Source organism: Panicum virgatum, chromosome 8K, assembly GCF_016808335.1.
Source record: "Panicum virgatum strain AP13 chromosome 8K, P.virgatum_v5, whole genome shotgun sequence".
NCBI lineage: Eukaryota > Viridiplantae > Streptophyta > Magnoliopsida > Poales > Poaceae > Panicum > Panicum virgatum.
Genome location: NC_053143.1, coordinates 13,580,862 through 13,588,480, shown reverse-complemented (window position 1 = coordinate 13,588,480; position 7,619 = coordinate 13,580,862). Strand labels below are relative to the sequence as shown.

Below are 7,619 nucleotides of genomic sequence, written 5' to 3'. Positions count from 1 at the left end.
CTCGACCTGTGTATCTCTAGAGCACTTAGGATCCTTTCTCTTCTGGATGGTCTGTAGCTCTTCGACCGATGGACTGACAAGGAAAAGGGAATCCTCTGCTAGCTGCTCTTGATGATACCTCTTCCTCTTTGTACTGGAGAACAACCTCTGGTTCCTTCTAGTTGTGGCTTCATCTTCAGTTGCACGAACTTGACGACAAGGAACGCCATAGAATTGGCAACACGGGCAAGCTTTCTCACCATCACCCATTGCACTGTCTGAAAGGTCTTTTTGTTCCGCGGCCATCTGAGTTGGGATAAAAGGAAATACAGATTGGTAAGGTCAAGGAAGAGAGAAAAACTCCATTATTTAAGGTTCTATCCTGTTTAGGCAACACTGCACAGGCATTACTGCTGATAACTCCAGATAGGTGTCACATAACTCCGAGAAAAATGAACTATAGCATAATTCTTCTGTTTCATTTGAGAGATTCTCAACTTCTCTTGTACTATCTGTAGGCCGGGGTGTCACACTTGCTATCTTCCAAGTATAGAAGTATAGCATGTGAGTGGACGTGTATGTGATCTTGATCATGGGCGTATGAAATGATTCTCTCAAAGGGTCACAACAATTTGACAAAGCTCAATGAGAAGACAGGTTGCATATGTGGAAAGGCTTTTCAAACTTGTAACACATATGGCTTTGGATAGGAATTGCATATCACCGAGGAACTTTATTTATTTTTATATTTTTGAAAAGAAATGGTCCGGATATCAAGCATCACGTAGGAGAAGGTCATAGCAACTCTTTTCAGCCATATCATAGCCCACAACAACCTAGATTCGGAATCTGCCTTTTGCTACCCACAAGTTTCAAGCTTAAGGTTTGGACAACTAGCCACCAAACTCAAAACTTAGGAAGAGCACAAGGTTGTAACTAAGCATATGAAAGGAACTAATAGAGCAACTATTCATTATCTCAACAAGAAAAAACTACACATGCTTACTACACATACTGGGAAGCAAGTAAATATTTTTGGGTTTTTCTAGATTTTGCCAATTTTTATTTGATTTTAGTTATGCAAATTTTTATGGATTTTCAGAATTTTGCAAATTTTTGTTTGGTTTCATGCAAGGTTTTGAAAGCACTACAGATAGAGTTTGATACAAGGTACCTTTCATGGGGGTCCTCCCCCAAGCTAGCTTAAGGCTCACTGCTGTTGGTTGGGGTTAAACCCAGCCCAACGGTAGTATGCCCTTCACTCCTCCTGGGTCTGCTGCTGTTGCTGCTCCAGGTTACGGATCCTCTCACCTGTGTATCGCTGCCAGTTTTGAGTTGACTCGATGTGCTGGCCCAGCGACTCGTCGATGTTGGTGGTGCGCATGTTCAGCTCGTCCATCTGCCGAGTCAGAGTGGCGAAGCCTCTGGACGAAGTTGTACGTCCCGGTGGTCCACTGGAGTTGGAACTGGTGGGCCGGCGCCCTGAGGCCTGCCGTGCCCACTCGGTGGAGCTGGCACTCTTCCATGACGAACCTCCAACCTCATATTGCTGTGGTTGAGGCTGAGGTTGCTGCTGCATGAATTCCTCCCTTCTGGCCCTGCTTCTTGTAACCCTGCCAGGAAGACCAGAAACACTATGCCTGCGGGTCTCCTCTTGTGGAACAAGAGGGATGGTTAGCGAACAGCAGTTATACAAATGATATCCTGCGTTTGGCAATGGGATTTCATTTGCATAACCGAGAGAAAAGAATATCAAGGAGTCATCCGGGCCTTTCTTGAGTATGTGGCCTTGAACCAAATACGTCTCATCGATCATAACACGGGGCTCCTCAATGAAAGGAACGGGGTTCCTGTCTAAGATTCCCATGTTTGATGCGATGCGGGTAACCAAAGAAGTGCATTCAATAGGACCCGTCATCCGAGAATTTGTGAGCCATTGCTTAACCATTGCTTTTGCGGGGGAGATTCGGATCTTGTTGACCATGGCGTATAATATGATCAACTCATCGTTCCGCACTGGTCGTGGATCATCTCTTGGAAAGAGAGTGATAGCCACCCACTTGTGCATCAAACGGAGAGTCGGATTTTGAATGTCATTGCACCGAGGTGCAAACTTGCCATGAACAACTTGACCCGAAATCAAACCCCAAAACTCATGTCGATCAAAACCGCGGCAAGCTTTTGCAAGGGAAACTGGCAAGCGCGCACTAAAACCAAGGAGGTGGCTGAAATTTCTCCAATTAAAATAGCATTCAACTCCAAAAAGTCGGAAAGAAACACCGTCGTCCACCTCCCGAAGAGTGCAAAGAAATTGGATGGTGAGGAGACGAGAACCATTCTCCTCAACGGGCACAAAGCCATCCCATCCAACCGCATGCCAAACACGAGAAAAGTCAACATCCATACCAGTTTTCTCGAGAAGATCCGGATCGAAGGCTCTGGTATGACCAAAGCTTCGATTCTTGATCATGGCGTAGGCTTGACGCTCACGGTCATCTCGCAAGTCAAGGTACGGTGCATCATCTTCATCTATTTCTATATCCTCGGCTTGCTATTCTACAGCTTGCCCCTCAAATTGTTCTTCTTGTTCATCTTGCTCATAGTCCATCGTGGTCGGTGTTGGTGTAGGTTCGTAGGAATGATCAGAGCTTGACTCACCCCGCGAACAGGATGTGCCTAACCCCGTCATCTTTTTGAAAGCTCCGGAAATCTTCCGCCCTGCACCTCTCATGCTTGCAACAAGAACAAACAAGAACGAACGAGAACAACTCGATTCGGGTTACGTTAGCGAAATGAGAATGAAACTCTTACCCGAAAGTTGTACCTCAAAGTGTGTAGACAATCTTGCAGCAAAGAAATGAGAGAGAGCGAGTGTTCTTGCAATCAAACTTAAGCCAAAATCCAAAGGAAACCTGAGCAAGAATGTGTCAGAGGGAGTGTGAGTGAGTGTGTGAGCATGAGAGAGCTCAACACCCCTCTCGGCCTCTATTTAAAGAAACTGGGCGAGTGCACCCTAGGAGGAGCCAGGCACAACGGTCAGGTAGCCCTTGGAGAAGGTGGGGCCCAGGAGCCGTTGGCCCTGGGTCGGCCGACCTGTGGGGTCGGCCGGTCCCAAGGTGGGCCCCCTGGTGCCCCTCTTTTGCCAGGTGATTCCTTAATGATCATAATTGAAAATATGGTGCACGACCATAAGTTTGCTCGAAAAGATGTCCAAATTATTTTTCCCAAAGGCTTTTAAAACTCAGAAAATATTTTTGGTATTTTTGTGAAAAGGGAAAATTTCTAGAAAAATTCCAGCATGCAGAAAACAATTTTAAAAATTTTCAAATATGCAGTGGGGAAAAACAAATGAGGTGCAAAGAAAATTTGAAAAGGTGAAATGAAGTAAACATGAGATAAATACCAATTTACCTTTGGCAAGGGCGCGTCATTTAAAGTCCGACGTGCACGACTCCTCTTCGATTATGAGAAGAAAGTTTGCTGCTCCAGCAGAGGCATCAATGTTAGCTCGAGATGTCGTTGTGAGCCCGTTGTAGAAGCTTTGAAGGACGGGCCACTCCCAATGCATCTGATCAGCTTCCATATGTGCATTGGCGGGAAAGATACGAGAGCCCACCAGTCAGCCTACCAGAAGAGGATGAGGACGAGGGGTGCCAGGGGGGTTCGGCCGAACCCCAGGTTCGGCCGAACCTGGCCTGGCCCCCGTCCAGGTGCACTTCAAGGAAGAGTCACCCCCAAGGCACCTGATCACCTTCCATATGTGCGTTGGCGGGAAACCGACCTCTAGAACTATAAATAGAGCCTCTCTCTCCACCCGCCTCAACACACACACACACTTCATTTCCACCATTCCAAGAAGGCTCTCCTCTCTCTTGCTCTCTTAGCTAGGTAGTGGAGCTAGGCTAGTTCTCTTTAGCGAAGCAAGTCATCCTCGGGTCGTTGAGCAATCCTTGGCTCCTGGTATGTATTTGTATTCGTCTTGTCATACTTCTATTCATAATATAGAGATATGCCATGGTTGCTTTACTATCTTGATAGTTTATCAATCCATACTTAGTTCATTCATGAGTTATGCAAAGGTCTTGGTTAGGCCAGATGATTCGGGTACGGATAGAGGTTCGTTGTGCTTTCGGGCTTGCTCTAGTGTTTTACTTGTCCATCCGAAGGGTGGGAGACCCGGGGACACTAGAGTAGTGACTTCATACATGATCGTGGTGCTCGAGTATGCGGGATCCTTCAGATATGACCGTGCTCCACGGTGTGACTGGGGTAGATGGCAGGTGGTGACAGCCCTGTTTGTCCGGTGTAACAGCTGTGTTGTGCTTAGAGAATTCCCCGATGTTCGGGTTCGGTGTAGGAGTTTATGCAAAGAGGTAATGAAACAGGACGTTCTCCAGTGCGGGACCTTCTCCCCGCTATCCTATTTTCTTGGCACCTGTAGTCCTAACCATGTCCTAACATGACCCCAGCTTTGGATAGAAGCACTAGGAAACCTAACCTAGCCTAAGCTCCAACTGACTTAACGTAGGGTAGAGTAGTCTCTTTCTTTTGTCGTTTCTCTCTTTTATTCCTTCCTCTTGGAGTGTGGATGTGTGATGTGTCACATTACCCTTGCTTATTCTTTACCTGGACTTCCCATTGTTAGAGTTTTGTCTATTGCTTGAGGCACAATGTCATGGTTAATGTTAAGTACAATACCTTTGCCGCTGCCGTCCTTTGGGACACAAATAAATGACGATACCCTTACTCTCCGGGTGAAATGCTATAATGGTATATCCGTGCACTTGCGGATCCATCTGTAATCATATTGATTATTCCACGAGAGTGGCACCCCTTGGGTGCAGTTGCTAGGATGCGTTCGGCGCCCTCATTTCTAGTGATCGCACTAAGGACCGCCAACAGGCAATTCTGAGGTTGTTACCGAGTTCATCGCAAACCCGGTATTGACTCAAGAAATGCCAACAAGCATTTCTGGCGCTGTTGCCGGGGACGGCCTGTGAACAAAGTTAATGTGCTGATATTAATCTTGGCTTTGTACTATGGATATAGTCTTTACTCTTTCAGGCTAATGTCACTTTATGTCTTCTTTTATTTTTGATTTGAAAGAAGACAGGGGTAGTGTATGACTGGTTTCTCCCTGCCAGAAAACAACGCAGACATTCTAGAGAGGCTCATGAGAAGGGCACGACCTCGCGTCGTTCCTCCTCTCGCCATCCTCCCTGCATGGGGATCCATTTCGGAAGCACCACTCGTTCTTGAGGCTATGGCTGAAAACACTCTCCGCGAGTTCTCTATCCCCTCCACCGACAATGTGGCCACTGGCCCCAACATCAACGTCGGAGACGTGAACTTCGAGCTAAAATCAAGCCTCATCAACATGGTGTAGGCTAGCCCATTCTGTGGCAAGCCAATCGAGGACGCAAATGCACATTTGCAGAATTTTCTAGAGCTCTGCGACACTGTTGTGATACGGGATGTCGTCACCGATGTTATCAAGCTTCGTTTGTTTCCCTTCTCTCTGCTAGGGAAGGTGAAACAGTGGTTTTATAAGGAAAAAGACATCGACACCTGGGCCAAATTCTCCAAGGTGTTCCTCGCAAAATTCTTCCCGCTGGGCAAAACAAATGCTCTGTGTGGGAGAATATCAAGTTTCCAGCAGACGGGGATGGAATCCATCCCAGAAGCTTGGGAAAGGCTGTAGGAATACATGCTGGCCTGTCCTCATCACGGCTTGGATGAGTGGCTCATCCTCCAAAGCTTCTACAATGGGCTCACGACAACATCCAGAGCCAATATTGATGCTGCTGCTGGAGGAGCCTTCCTCGACTTGACCATAGCTAAAGCTTAAGAATTGGTCGAGAAGATGGTCTCCAATCAGGGGTGGAGCGATGAACGACTCCAACCCCGCACGAAGGGCATGCATACCGTCAAGGAGACGGATATGATTGCCACAAAGCTGGACCTCCTCATCAAGAAAATGGAGGAAGGGAGCAAGCAACAAATCCATGCTCCCGTATACGCCATGGGTTCGCACTTCACGTGCAAAGTCTGTGGCAATGATGGACATTCGGGGAACAACTGCCCCAAAATCCGTGAAGACTGTGCCTAGTCAACAACAACAACAACAACGGGTACCGTCCACAACAAGGAGGCCAGGGGTGGAACTAGCCACGTCCACCTTTTCAGGGAGGTAATAACTATAATCCTTCTTATAATTTGAATTTCAATTCGAACCAACCTCCCTTAAGAGATCTTGTTCTTGGCCAAGTTAAAATTAACGAAAATATAAATAAAAAGCTTTTGGCCAATGACAAAACTTTGGAAAGTTTAAATGTAAAGCTTGAAACTTTGTCTTCCACGCTTAAAAATCAGTCAAGTTTCAATAAGAAGGTTGAAGCTCTCCTTGCTCAAATAGTTGCTTCTATTCCTGTTTCCGAGAATGTAAAAGCGGTAACCACGAGAGGTGGTAAGTCCACTCGTGATCCTCCGCACCATAACCATGCAGGAAAAGCACCGGCAGCCCAAGAAGAAGAGCAACCAACAGAGCAAGAAGAGATCAGGGAACCAGAAAAGGGAACGGCTCCACAAGACTATATCGAGACCAGCTTCCTGCTGTTTCCCACCCATAACCGAAAGGCAGCCGTGTATGAGCAGTTCACCCGTTTTGTCGAGATGATCCAGAAGATACATGTTAACGTCCCTCTGTTGGACGTAATGCATGTGCCGACCTACGCCCGTTATATCAAGGACATCATCAACAACAAACGGCCGATGCCCACCACTGAGATTGTTAAGGTCACAGAAGAGTGTAGCGCAGCTATACTCAACCAACCTCTGGAGAAGAAGAAGGATCCAGGATGCCCCACAATCACGTGTTCAATCAGGGCACAACACTTCGACCGTGCCTTGTGTGACTTAGGAGCGAGTGTCAGCGTGATACCAAAAGTCATCTACGACAAGCTAAACTTCATGCACGTCACGCCAACCCCAATGCATCTCCAACTGACAGACTCTTCGGTACGGTATCCAGAGGGGATTGCTTCATCCCTGTCGACTTAGTGGTGCTGAACATGGACATTTCCAAGGATACACCACTTATTCTAGGAAGGCCATTCCTAAGCACTGTGGGGGCACAAATCAATGTTGGAGCCGGAGAAATCCGCTTCAATATCAATTGCAAGGAAGAAAGGTTCCCGTTCTAGCCCAAGGTTGAGCAGTGCTCTATGATCAAAATCAAGTTTGGGCTAAACCCACGAGGCATACAAGAAGTCGTGGTAACACCACAAAAAAAGGACGACATGGTCAGCCTCGTGAAAGAAGTCATGAAGGAGGATAAGCATGAAGAGGTGGTAATACCAGCCCAGACAGTTCCACAAGATCAACCCTCCTCATCAAGAATGAAAAAGGCAGAGAAGAAAACACAGCAATCCGTCACTGCTCCTCCCAGGACGGATGCTCAATAATAATCGGAGAAGAGTCGTGCACGTCGGATTATAAACGACGCGCCCTCGCCAAAGGTAAATTGGTATTTATCTCATATTTGTTTTTTCCACTTTTCAAATTTTCTTTACACCTCATTTGTTTTTCCCCATTGCATATTTGAAATTTTCAAAATTGTTTTCTGCATGCTGGAATTTTTC

The 7,619-nt window shown here is 46.6% G+C and overlaps 1 non-coding gene across 1 annotated transcript; it reads right to left on the bottom strand.

Annotated features, from left to right (window-relative positions):
• Positions 1-5,603: 5,603 nt before the first annotated feature.
• On the bottom strand, positions 5,604-5,712 carry LOC120646592. The gene has a single exon (XR_005664494.1). It is a non-coding gene; the product is annotated as a small nucleolar RNA R71 (small nucleolar RNA).
• Positions 5,713-7,619: the final 1,907 nt, after the last annotated feature.